The following is a 13,141-nucleotide window of genomic DNA, read 5'->3' as shown; positions in this document are numbered from 1 at the left end:
CCCCCCCGCCATGCCCCCTGTCGGCTCCCAGGCCCCCCTTCCTGTCCTTTTCTTTTTGACAATGAAATGCTGGTCACAATTGGTCAGGAGGAACCCGGGTTGTCTTTAGAACTGTAAAACACCCCCGTAATTAGTGCGCTTAAAAAAAAAAAAAAAAAAACCTGCTCCCTGTCCTACACCAACATGTGACTGAAATGCAACTTTTGTTCCCGAGGGGTGGTCTCCTTGAAAAAAAAAGAAAAGTTGTTCAGCCTCCACCAGGGATGGAGTCATTTCTTTCTTTTTTTTTGGGGGGGGGAGGATTTCTTGGGTCTGATCAGACTGGATTGTATTCCCCCTTCTCTGATTGTAATTGCATGCGCTGTCGGAGAGACAGCCCTGGTGTCAGCTTTTCCTGGGCATTGCACAATGAATTTTTTTTTTTTTTTGACCAAGGTGAATGAAGTTGCTGAATAGTTATTTTACTCCTATGCATATGAAAGTTGAGCAATCCTGAAGTGGAAAACTCCTGAGATGCAGGGAGAGAGAGAGAGAGAGAGCTAAGTGGCCAGGCAAAATGACCTTCCCTATTTGACAGTGCATAGAAGGTATCCAGGAGCAGAAATCTCCCGGCTTTCTGGCCATGGTTTGCAGTATTGTAAACGCAGGATGGTGGATGTTTGCAAACACAGAGCTTAGCTTCCAAGGAGTGTGTGTCTGTGTGCACGGATCTGTGAAGACCGCGGTGCTGCGTGTGTTGCTTCTAAAAAGTTGTTGTAAAGTTTGCTACCATCGGGCGGCAGGATGATCTTTCCATACCCCCCAATTATTTTCCCATAGCTGCATTGATTGTGCATTTTATTCATTTCACTGTTCCCTCAGTACCCAGGTGGAAAGCCTTCTGCTTCTGTGAGAGGCCGAAGCTGCTGACGTGTGTTTGTTTTTGGCTTGGCCTATTTAATACGTGCCCCTTGAATGGACGCTGCGAAACAATGGGCAAATAACCTGTTTTCTTTGCCTGCAAGGAGTTAGAGAAACCTTTCCTGTTTGAACGCTGCAACTAGAACCTGTTTAGGAGAAAGGCAGTATTGGAACATACTTGCATGTGAGGTTTTCATAATTAGAATCAGATTTTAGTGTTTCTTATCAGGAATGATTTTCATGGATTTGAAGTGAGGTTAATAGGAGCTCAAAAGGTGGACTGAGTAGCTTTGTTTTTGCCTCTCCAAAATGCCCAGTGGAACTTTTGGGCTTCTGTGTTTGTTTATACGTATCAGGGACTGGCTGTGTGTCTGTGGGCGTGGAGGGGTGCCACACTAAAGGACTTAGGGTACTTTGATATTTCAAAACTAATTTCTTTTGTGGTATAAATTAGATTCTACATCGAGTTCGGGAAAATCCTGCGGTCGAGATAATCTAATTTATTTGACACTTCATAACACAAACAGAGGTAACTAAATAATAGGGTATTAAGTCAGTAAATTGTATTTAGCTCCACGGCAATAAACTTGACATCAGGAAAATCTGGACCAGCTAGCAGTCACTTGAGGGTGAAGACAACAAAAAACAATCCCTTCTGCAACTTTTCTGGACCCCTTTTCCAGAGAGATTCCATCTTCATGGTCCTGATAGAAGAAGCAGGTCCTGATAGAAGCAGACGTGCTGATGCCTGACTTGGTTCATTATACCCTAGTGGAAAAAGAACCATTTCTCTCCTTACGCTCACATGCAGAACCAACCCCAAACCCACACAAAACCCTTTTGTAAATGTGACCTCAAAATTGCATCTGTAATTCGCACATCATTTCTTCTCCACGTTGCTCAGTGAGTTCTTTCTGGGAGTCTCTCCATTGCTGTTTACTTCTGTGTAGTTACAGTCAATGTGATGGTCTGCGCCAGTGATAAGAAGTATCCCCTCTATTTTGAACTGTTCTTTATGCAACTATGATGTGAATATTTGTCTAGACTGTATGTGTGTGTCGGTGCACGTGTGATGAAGAGTATCTTTCCACGGAGTTTAAGTCATGGCGTTCCAATAGATACAACTGGAGATCAAGGACTGGGATTATTCCAGGTCATCTGAAAGTGTTCTGGCGATGTGTACTGCGTTTCATTTAGACCTTGGGCTGTGTTACAGTGACTGCATAATAAAAAATGTTTGCTGGTAACCCACAGCAAGCTGCGTGCTTCTAGAAGGACTGCTTCTAGAGTCCAGAGAGCTATAAACTTTGCTGTAGGAGAGAATGGGTGTCAGAAACTTGGAAGGATGAGCTGATGAATCCGATGTAGGGATTCCTGGGACACGTGTACATGTGACAGCGAAGGCTCTGTGAGGAGCGATTCCTCTCAGTCCTGAACGTCTTCAGAGCCGACCCTGAAACCTTCCTCACTTGCTCTTCATTTCTTACAAGCAGCACATTCCACAGCAGCTGGGGAGATGGAGCACGCAGGAGCCTGACCAGGGACAGCCGCAGAGGGAAGTACTTTGTTGACTTCTGAGCAGTGTCTGTTCTGCTGGAAAAAGGCACCGTCTGTCCACTTTTGGGTGACGTTTCCAGGTGGCAGTTTCTGGGTCCGGCAGTCAGTAATACGTTTGTAAAGATCCCTTAGGTGGAAGTAGCTGATGGTGAACACCTGATAAGAGCTTTTATATTCTTTTTCACTTTATAAGCTTCTCCTCATCACCTAGGCCAGTTAATATCAGACACACAGACACACACTTTTTACCATCAAAGAGAGGCGGACTGGGCCAGCAGGTGGCATGGAGGGAAGGCACTGATCCCGCATGACTGGTGGTGCCCTTGGAGTCCTGGACCCAGTGCCTTGAAAATCATGCTGGGTGCCAGTATGCGCATGCCCAAAATCTGGAGAGGAGAACAGAGGAGAAGGGATTGCAGGTGGCCTTCCCTCTTGGGGGTGATTTCTTACTGGCCATTTTGTCTCTTTCTCTGGCAAGCACACATGCCCTATAGCAAAAATTAAAAACAAAAACAAAACCCTCCCCCCAAACAGGAGAAGAGAGCTTGGCTAGCCCAAGGACACCCACATTGTCACAGAGCCCTGCCCTGCTCTGCATTGGTTGCCCACTTCTGTGTCTCATTGTGAGAGTTTAAATGTTTTAATTCCCAACCATTTGGGGTTGTTTAAATGTAAAGGCAGAATCAACTCGAAATTTCCATTAGAAAAGTCAGATACTTTTTAGAGGATTGCTGGGCTGAATGTGCTGGTCACAGGAAGAAGGAAGAGGCTGCCTTTTCCATCATCTCCCTTCACCTTCAAGTCACCTGTTCAGTTTTAAGTTCAGCCAAGTTGCAGCGGAAAGTGGTTATGGCCCGGCGTGCAAAGCCCTCTGTCAGGCCTGCCACGGCACATGAGTGGGCCCCGGGCCGCCCAGAGTGCAAATGCGAGACATGCAGCATCCTGGCCCCTGCTTTTCCTGCCCTCCTTACCAGTTGGCTTTCAAAGCAGGGGGAAACCCTCCTTTTTTATTTTGCTGCTAACTGGGAGATTTTCTGGATATCTTCAGCTAGACTCAGGCTCCTTGGTGTTAGTGCAGATTATCTTGGAGTCCTGACGGAACCCACATGACAGCTGGCAGAGAAATGTTTCTTGGTAATGTTTGCTGATTTGCTGGGAAATGTGGGAGGGGGTGAATGCCCTCTCCTCTCTCTGTTCATGTGTCAACTCAGGGTGACTCCACACCTTTATCCTCTGACTGCCATGATGAGGGCACTTCAAAAAGTTTGGGGAAAACTGGGATAAAGGAAAAAATGTATTTTGGTGAAAAGAAAATTGAAATCCATTCTAAGTGTTTTTTTCATAAGGTGCATTTTTTCATACATTTTTTTGAAGACCCTTCATGGGGACACAGTTCTGCCTCAGAGAGAGCCATAGCACTCCCTAGCCGCCTATCCAAAAATGCTTATTAATATAATTTTGGTATTGCAATAATTTTTTTTTTTGAAAAAATTCATGAAATTTGCTTTCCTGTCCAAATGAACACACAAAAAAAGTAGTGGAATAGTCGGTCAACGTTTCTCTGACAGTAGAGACCTTAGAGATGGCCTGGGCCAACCGCCTATTTTTGTAGAAAGCCGTCCAAAGGGCCACGTGTTCAGCCCAGGCTTGGAGCAGCCTGTTGGTTCTCAGGCACTGCATTCTCTGGGTTCATGGTGCATCCCTAAAAAGGCCAAGGAAATTCGATACAATGGGCCTCACTCTCTCTGGCACTTCCTAGCTTGCTCCATTTTAATCATAAGCCAGCTGGTCTGAGGGCACAGAGGTATGTGCCAAGGAGGATGGGTTGTGAGGGTGGCATTGGGCCATGAGGGTCTCGTCAGGTGTGAGAAGAGGAAATAGTAGGTGGTAGGGGATGAGAGAAGGGTCAGAGAGTTGTATTTGCAACACTGTTTGCAGCACTCTATGTGTACACGCACACATACACACACACACACACACATCATGCATGCATATATGTAAATATATTTTTTACCACTGCCTGAGGGCTGCTAGGTCTGTTTTAGACAGAAGGAACTTGCTATTAGTCCTCTCTGAGGGATCCTTCAGTGGGACATAGGCTCTTCTATCCAGAGGCAACCAAACCTATTCTTATTTGACTTTATGTGGAAGCTCCCAGTTTTTTAGCAGAAGCTAATAAAAGTAGATTTATGTGTAAGCTTCCTGTTTCAAACAGTGAAAGTTGGTCCTAGAGATATAACTATAGAAAGTATCCTGGGCCAGCCTATGGCGTGGTCATTAAGATGGCTGGATCCCACACGGCCAACTTAGTGATTCAAGTCCTGGATCTGGTGGCTTGAGAAACATGGCGGGTGCTTGTGTGAGAGTGCCCAAGATTCCTAGAAGAGAATGGAGGAGAAGGGATTGTGGCAGTCCCCTTGGGAGTGCTTTCGTTCTCTCCAGTGTGTGTACATGCCCTATAGCAAATTGAAAAACAAAGAAGAAAGTGTCCTCCTGGGGGGTAGATAAGTCAAGGGTGAAAAATATCCCCAATGTGAGCACTAGAGGCAGGAAGCACTAAGGCTGATTGTGCAATTCTGAGTGGAGTTGCCTTTAGTTTAAAATACCCAGAAAGGGCAGGGGAGTAAGGGAGCCGGGGGTTGCTGGGAGTCACTTAAAGTGCAGTTTCATTTTGTTACCAATTTTCCCAACTTTTTAAACTTGCCCCAGTAGTGTAGATCTCCTGGCTTGAGTGCATCAGTGTCAAATGATGTCCCCTAGGGTATGGGGTATACAAGTGACATCTTTTTCTCTGTGAATGATACTTTAGAAAAAGTCTTGGAGCTTGTTTTCAGGCCAAGTCCATCTGGGCTGTATTTGTTGTTAGGTGTGTGTAAGGAATGAACTCTGTGCATGTGTGCGTTGAATAGAATGAATGTGAGTTTACCGAGGGTTCCCATGCCGAAAGGGGCCCAGCTCAGAAAGTCTGTTCACTGCCAAACCTAGTATTTGGGAAGAGAAAAACCAGGCTACACTGGTGAGAAGTTAGAATTGTAACCTACTGAAAAGCAAATGCATTTTTATAGATTTTCTGAATATCTAGGAACCAGACTAATAAAAGTGGTATTTACTGGGGTATCTCAGGGTGAGTCTCAGCAAATAAGCAAAAATGGCCGCATTCAGCCATTGTGTACCACGTCATCTTGATCCGTTGGATGAAGAACGAGTGCTACCATGTGCTCAGACTGTTCCTTTAGTGTCGAAATGTGACCACAGATATATTATTTGCTCTGTTGCTTTGCTTGTTAACCCTTTCTCCGTCGGTAGTGAGACTACGCAATTGAACCTGACTTTTGTCCAAACGACCTGGGAGTCTCAGAAGGTGGACGAGAGAGGCCTGCTGAGGGAAGACACTGCGCGTGTCCAGTATGGATTTCCGGATGAGCAGAGCTGCTTACTCCGTCCTATGGATGGTGCTTATAGAAAACTGTGGCACATAAGCATTTTTCGGAACTTTATCAATTCTGTGCACAGTAAATAAAGGTGTGTGTCTGCTGTCTTAGTGGCCATCGCTCTTAAAGCAGCCCGTACACATTCTGACTCAGAATTGTTCAACTTAGAATTTTTCAACTTTACGCTGGTGTAAAAGTGATATGCATTCAGTAGAAATGCCCATATGCCATCCTGCTTTTCACTTTCTGGGTAGTATTCAATGCACAATATGAGCTATCAAACACTGCTATAAAATAGCTTTGTGTTACGTGATTTTTTTGCACGATGACATGCTCACAGAAATGCTCTGTGCATGGTTAAGGTAGACCAGGCTGAGCTGGGATGCTGGGCAGGGTAGGTGTATTAAGTACATTCCGACCTGCATGTGTGCAGTTTAACAGTGCATGTACTGGGATGTAATCATGTCATAACTACAGGAGAAGGTGCTAGCTGACAGCTGTCTGGTGATTTACGATTCACAAGGCACTTTCTTCTTTGTCTTATCAGAAAATGCTCCTCTTCCTCCATCATCACCACCACCATCACTTACTGTATAGTCCCACAAGCCAGTCCTTGCGCTCAGTGCTTTACTTATGCTTTCTCATTTACTCTTTTTTTTTTTTTTTTTTTTACAGAATTATTTTATTTAACGGTATTTTAATTTGACGAGAGAAAGTGAGAAAGCGAGCCATCAGATTAGGGACTTGAACCAGGGTCGGCCATGTGGGAGTGCAGTGCCCTTAACCACCATGCCACCTGCTGGCTCCTCTCATTAACTCTTCACAGCCCCTTCAGAGATGCAGTTTTTCTCCCTGTTTTACAGGTGAGCAAACTGAAGCCGAAAGAGGCAAAAGTGATTTATTGGTGGGACCAGCAGTTAGTGTAATGGCTATGTCACTGGACTCCCACATAGTCGGCCGCTGTTCGAGTCCTGGACCCAGTGACTTAAACTCACGCCGGGCATGTGTGCGTGTGTGCCCGAGATCCTGAGAGGAAAATGGAGGAGAAGGGATTGCGGCATGACCATCCCCCCCAGAGGGTGATTTCTGTCTCTCAGTCTTTCTGGTGAGTGCACCCACCCTATAGCAAAAAACTCGGGGGCGGGGGGGAGGGGTTATTGGCTTAAGCTCTCCCAGTCTGTAGTGGCAAAGTTTAGGCCAGAACCCGTATCATGAGATGACAGTTCCAAAGTGTATTCGTGACTCTTCCAAAGTACACCCATTATTGTGAAGATGACCAGGACACTCAGAGGGAGCGGGGGGCTGGTGGATCATCACTGAAACAGAGATGAAGGGCAGGCATGAAGCTGCTTGCAGCGCCTCTCTGTGCTCTTGGATCCCCTCTGAAAGTGGGTTATTCTTAGTCATTGCACTGGCAGTGGGGACAGCCAGCAACCCACCTTAAAACAAGCGTCTGCGTCTTCCATTTTTACACCCGTCCCTGATGTCCTCCGTGGTATTTGCCTTTCAGTGGGTTTCTTGTTTTTCTCGGAAACCGTTCTTTTCCATCTCTGCTTTTATTGTCCCAGTGTCAGTTCCTCCTTCATGATGTGACTGAAAGTCTGAAAGACTGTGTGCTCCTTTCCTGCCTGGGGTCGGGGCTTGACACCTTTGCCTGCATCACTTTCTGGTCATTCTCCTTTCACAAAGTTTTGTTTGTTTGTTTTCTTTTACAGCTTTCTGTGCAATCTGTGAACACAGTTTCGTTGTTTAAATTTTGCCAGAGGGCATGTGCATTCCCTGGAGAGAGAGAGAGAGAGAGAGGGAAGTAAGAAAGCACCCCTCGTGGGGCATGGGCGCACCACAATCCCTTCTCCTTCATTTCTCCCTCCCTTCGGGATTTGGAGCATTCGTGCACACACACCTAGTGTTTCTCAAGCTGCCAGGTTGGGACTTGACCATCCTGTTGGTCATGTGAGATCCAGCTACTTTAAGCACCGCACTGCCAGCTGGCCCTACAATTTTTTTCTTAAACCATCCCTCGGGTATATCCTTACCACTGTGTGATTTCTAGGAATCTGTTCGAAGTCTTTTTGGGCATTCTCTAATCCTGCCTCCCACCCTCCCGACGCCACATTCAAGGAATCTTCTTTTTCCACTCCTCTCTCACGATGGCTGATCATATTGACCTTGTTCTGACTTTTGAGTAAGAAAGGATTTTTGCTATCTGACTCCATACATTTTTTAAAATAATTATTTTATTTATTTACTATTATTACTATTTTAAAATTTGACCAGAGAGGGAGAGAGAGAGAAAGTGAGAAAGCAAACCACCAGGCCCAGGACTCAAACTGCATTCAGCCATGAGGGAGTCCAGCACCCCTAGCCACCATGCCACCTGCCAGCTCCCTGATTCCATACATTTTTAAATTTAAAATTTAAAAAAAATTTATTTATATATTTTATTTTGACCAGAAAGGAACAGAGTGAGAGAGAGAGAGAAAGTGAGAAAGCAAGCTGCCAGATCTGGGACTTGAACCACAGTCAGCCATGTGGGAGTCCAGCGGCCTTAAGCACCATGCCACCTGCCGGCCCCAATTTAAATGGTTTTAATGAGGACACTTCAGAGCAGATGTAGGAAAGGAAGGGGAGATAGAGAGGTGTTCTAGAGGAAATGTGAGGGGATTGAGAAAGCATAATCCAAGTTTCTGATGAAGCAGATGAGGAAACTGAGTCCTGGGATGTTTAAGTGTCTTGCTAAGGTCACATTGCTCATTGTAGCCAAGCCAGAAGCACATGAGGTATTCTGTCCTGGGTTCACGTTCCTCTAATTCCACGACAGGAGGAAAATGGTAAAAGCAGGTAAGAAGTCAACACAGTTCACAGGTAGGGTTAAACTCCTTCGTGTGGAACCACACAATCATTGATGGCATTAATGTTCATAATTATGATTTCCAAGTGAAGGACACAGTTTAAATGAAGAGATTTAAGGACTGAGGAAAGTATGTGATTTACTTTGGAAAGATACTGAATAAAAATGATTGGCATAAAAATCATGTTAATTTTCGGGACCAGCAGTTAGCGTAATGGCTATGTTGCTGGACTCTCACGTAGTCGACCACGGTTTGAGTCCCGGACCCAGCTTAAACTCACGCCAGGCGCGTGTGTGTGCCTGCCCAAAGATCCTGAGAGGAGAATGGAGAAGGGATTGCGTGCGGCATGGCCATCCCCCCTGGGGGGTGATTTCTCGCTTTCTGTGTCTCTGTCTTTCTAGCCAGCGCCCTATAGCGGGGGGGAAAAAAAAAAAAAACCCAAAAAAACAAAAAAAAAACCTCTCCAAAAAAAAAAGTCAAGTTAATTTTTAATAATTATTTATTATTATTATTGTCATTAACTCATCAGAGATGGACAGAGAGAGAGAGGGAGGAAGAGTGAGAAAGCAAGCCACCAGGTCCAGGACTTGAATCATGTTCAACCTTGTGGGAATCCAGTGCCCTAACCACCACACCACCTGCTGACCCCCATGTTAAGTTTTAAGAGGCTGCATGGAGGAATGATTAGTGAAAAATACTTTACTACTAAAGATGACACAAAAGATCTAGTTGAAACACATCTGCATGTCCATGGGGCCACATGTCCTCTGTGGGGGTGTAGGGAGTATTTTTCTTTCCTATGTGGGAGTCAGACATACAGAAAATGACCTCTTTTTCTGAATGACCCAAAAGGGATACATTGCCCTACCAATGTGAGCACCCTCAGTGAGTGATCTTGATGGTAGGAGTATTGCTACATTGTACTAATAGTTCCACTTACCAGTTAATTTTTGTATTTCATTCTTTCATGTTGTTCTTTGGCTCTTACCTGTAAAGTTCGAGTCCCTGTAGGGGACTGTGAGTTGCTGAGAAGAGAGCTCCACCACAGTGTCATTCTGTTGGGAAAGAGCACAGGTCCTGGAGTAGACAGACTGTGAGTCCTCATTTTTGCACTTGAACTTGTTCAAGTTACTTAATAATGAACCTGTTTACTCAGCCGAAGTTGTAATAAAAACGTATTTCTCTTAGGGTTGTTGGGATAGGTATGTAACTTGCCTAAGTAACTCTTTACACTGTTAAAAAAAAAATTGGTCTGGGGCCAGCAGGTAGCGTGGTGGTTAAAGGTGCTGGACTCCCACATGGCCGACTGTGGTTCAAGTTCTGGACCTGGCGGCTTGGTTTATCACTTCCCTGTTCTCTCTCTCTCTCTGGTAAAATTAAAAAATAATGATAACAAATTGAATTAAATAAATAATTCTTTTAAAAAATTGGTCTGTCTTCCCATTATTATTATTATTTTTTTTGGAGAGGTTTTTCGCTATAGGGCGCGTGTGCTCACCAGACAGACAGAGAAATAGAGACAGAAAGCGAGAAATCACCCCCCAGGGGGGATGGTCACGCCGCAGCCCCTTTTTCACCTCCATTCTCCTCTCGGGATCTTGGACACATATGCACACGCGCCCGGCGTGAGTTTTAAGCCACCGGGTCCGGGACACGAACCGCGGTCGACTACGTGGGAGTCCAGCGACATAGCCATTACGCTAACTGCTGGTTCCCTCCTCCCATTATTTTAAAAAATTATTTCACTTATTACTATTATTATTTGTCACCAGAGCTAGACAGACAGAGACAAACAGAGAAGGAAAGTGAGAAAGCAAGCTACCATGTCCAGGATTCAAACCATAATCGTCCATATTGGAGCCCAGCACCCTAAAAACCATGCTACCTGCTGGCCTGGTCCTCCCACTTTATATGAGAGTTCTTTATAATGTTTGTGAAAATGCATATTATGGAAAAAACTATGCATGAATTTTTAATTGGGGGGGGCACCAAAATAGATTCCTACTTTAAGTCAATTTTTCCACGAATATTTTGATGTCCGCCATGTCAGTAGTGTCCCACCTAGTTGGTACCAGGGACTGGTTTTATAGAAGAGCCTTTTTCCGTGGATGAGAGCGGGAGGTATGATTTATGAGAGCACACAACCTAGATCCCTCAAAGGCACAGCTCGCACTAGGGTCCGCGCTCCTGTGAGACTAATGCCGTTGGTGAATCTGACAGGAGGCAGATCTCAGGTGGTAATGAGAGTGATGGGGAATGGCTGTAAATCCAGATGAAGCTTTTCTCACTCACCAGCCTGTTGCTCACTTCCTGCGGGGCAGCCCTGTTTCTAACAAGCCAAGGACCGGGTGTGGGGACCCTGCCCCTATATATCCTCCATGACATGTGGCTGTATGCTGCTTAAAGGGCTAGCAACTTTTAGTGCTGAGTCAGCATGGTACAGTTAAGGAGATATGGAGGCCCTGGAGCCAGCAGGAGGTGTGGTGATTAAGGTGCTGGATTCCCATATGACCATCTGCCATTTGAGTCCCAAACCTGGCAGCTTGAAAATCACGCTGGGTGTGCATTCATATTCATAATCCCTAGAGGAGAGTGGAGGCCAAGGGATGACTGTGTGGCTACCACCTGGCGGGTAATTTTTCATTTTCCTTCTCATTGTGTCATAGGGCACATACGCCCTATGACCAAAACTTAAAACAGAAAAAAAAAAAAAAGGAATATGGAGGCCAGAAATGTTCATATCTTGCCCAAGTTTTCATGACTGGTTGGTGGTGTTACTGAACTGAAATCTAGAGCTCCTGATTGGCTGGCTCACAACACAGTGCCCTGTCCCTGTCCCTGTCCTAGGGATGGGGTCACTCAGTAAGTGAACAGAAAAGCTCTTATTTATTTATTTATTTTTGGGAGAGGTTTTTGCTGCGCTCGCCAGAAAGACAGAGACAGAAAGTGAGAAATCACCCCCCGGGGGGATGGCCACGCCACAGTCCCTTCTCCTCCATTCTCCTCTCGGGATCTTGGGCACACACACACACACACACACACACACACACGAGTGTGGCATGAGTTTAAGCCACCAGGTCTGGGATTCGAACTGCGGTTGGCTACATGGGAGTCCAGCGACATAACCATTATGCCAACTGCTGGTCCTAAAAGCTCTTATTTTTAACTGTAATGGAATACATCTTAAACGACAGGAGGAATGAGCCCACCGTGATGACATGGTCACAGCAGATGCCTTCTGCATCTTATGGCAGACTTTGAGGAAATAGCTTGTGTGGTTCTGAATAAGTTTCCAGAGATGAAAGAAAAGGAAAAAAAAAAAAAATAGCCAAGTCGGGAAGTACTGTACAGTGACTGTAACCAGCGTTATTACTCAGCACTCAAGTATTCGAACCTATTCAGGGATCTGCTTGTTCATACAGTTGCTTATTCTTTGCAACGGGGGTGAGACTTGAAAGAGACCATCAATTCTCTAGTCTGCTTTTGTTTAACAGGCAATCCCATGTCTCTCTGACCACAGAACAGACACTGTTTGCTGGGGCGGTGAATTTCCAGTTTCAAGGGCAGGGAGTAGATGACTCTGAGTGGAAGTTTTTTTTACAGAAGAGTTTGAAAAAAGCCAAATTTGTTACTTTGGGGCATGAGGGAACCTTAGTTTTAAGTAGCTATTTGGAGACTGAGTCTCTCTCTCTCTCCCTTATTGATTTATTTATTTATTTTAATTTTTGCTGTAGGGCTTATACATTCACCAAAGAAAGACAGAGAGAAAAAGTTAGAAAGCACCTCCAGGGGGAGATGACCACACTGTACTCCATCCCACTCTCAGGATTTTGGGTATACACTTACAGGTGCCCAGCAGGTTTCTCAAGCTACTGGGTCCAGGACTAGAACTGCACACTTGGCCATGTGAGATCCAGCTGCCTTAACCACCACATCATCTGGCTGGCCCTGAAGAGTCCCTTTTCAGTAGCTTAGTCTTTGCACATGGACGTAGAATACAATCCTGAATCTTTTGCGTATGTACATGTTAGATGGGAAGACACAATATAGACTGAGAAATGATGCTTTCAGAATTATCTGCCTCTTCTTCCCACCTCCTGAAATGGGTGCAGGCACCTTCAGAGTGTCACAGAAAAAGCTGAGGTTTAGAGAGAAACCGTTCCCCTGCAGCACAGCCTGGAAACCACAGTGGACGTTTGTGATTTCCTCTCGGCTGCCTTGTACCCCTGGGTTATGACGGGCCATGTCATCGTGTCTTTCTTAAGACTTACCTGTGTAATGAGGTCAGTGATCCTAGCTTCACAGGCATCCTTACATGTGAGGAAGCAGCTACCCAAGGTGACATGCTGACTCTCAAGCATTTCCTGAAAGAAATGAGCTACAGATAGGTATCAGTCTGGT

At 45.2% G+C, this 13,141-nt stretch overlaps 1 protein-coding gene across 2 annotated transcripts in view; it reads left to right on the top strand.

Moving 5' to 3' along the window:
• ETV6 (ETS variant transcription factor 6) overlaps nt 1-13,141 on the top strand; it is a 286,904-nt gene that overhangs the window by 416 nt on the left and 273,347 nt on the right. The gene's annotated exons all lie outside the window — the stretch shown is intronic.

Source organism: Tupaia chinensis, unplaced genomic scaffold, assembly GCF_000334495.1.
Source record: "Tupaia chinensis unplaced genomic scaffold, TupChi_1.0 Scaffold143728_1, whole genome shotgun sequence".
NCBI lineage: Eukaryota > Metazoa > Chordata > Mammalia > Scandentia > Tupaiidae > Tupaia > Tupaia belangeri.
This window is presented reverse-complemented; position numbering and strand designations above follow the sequence as displayed.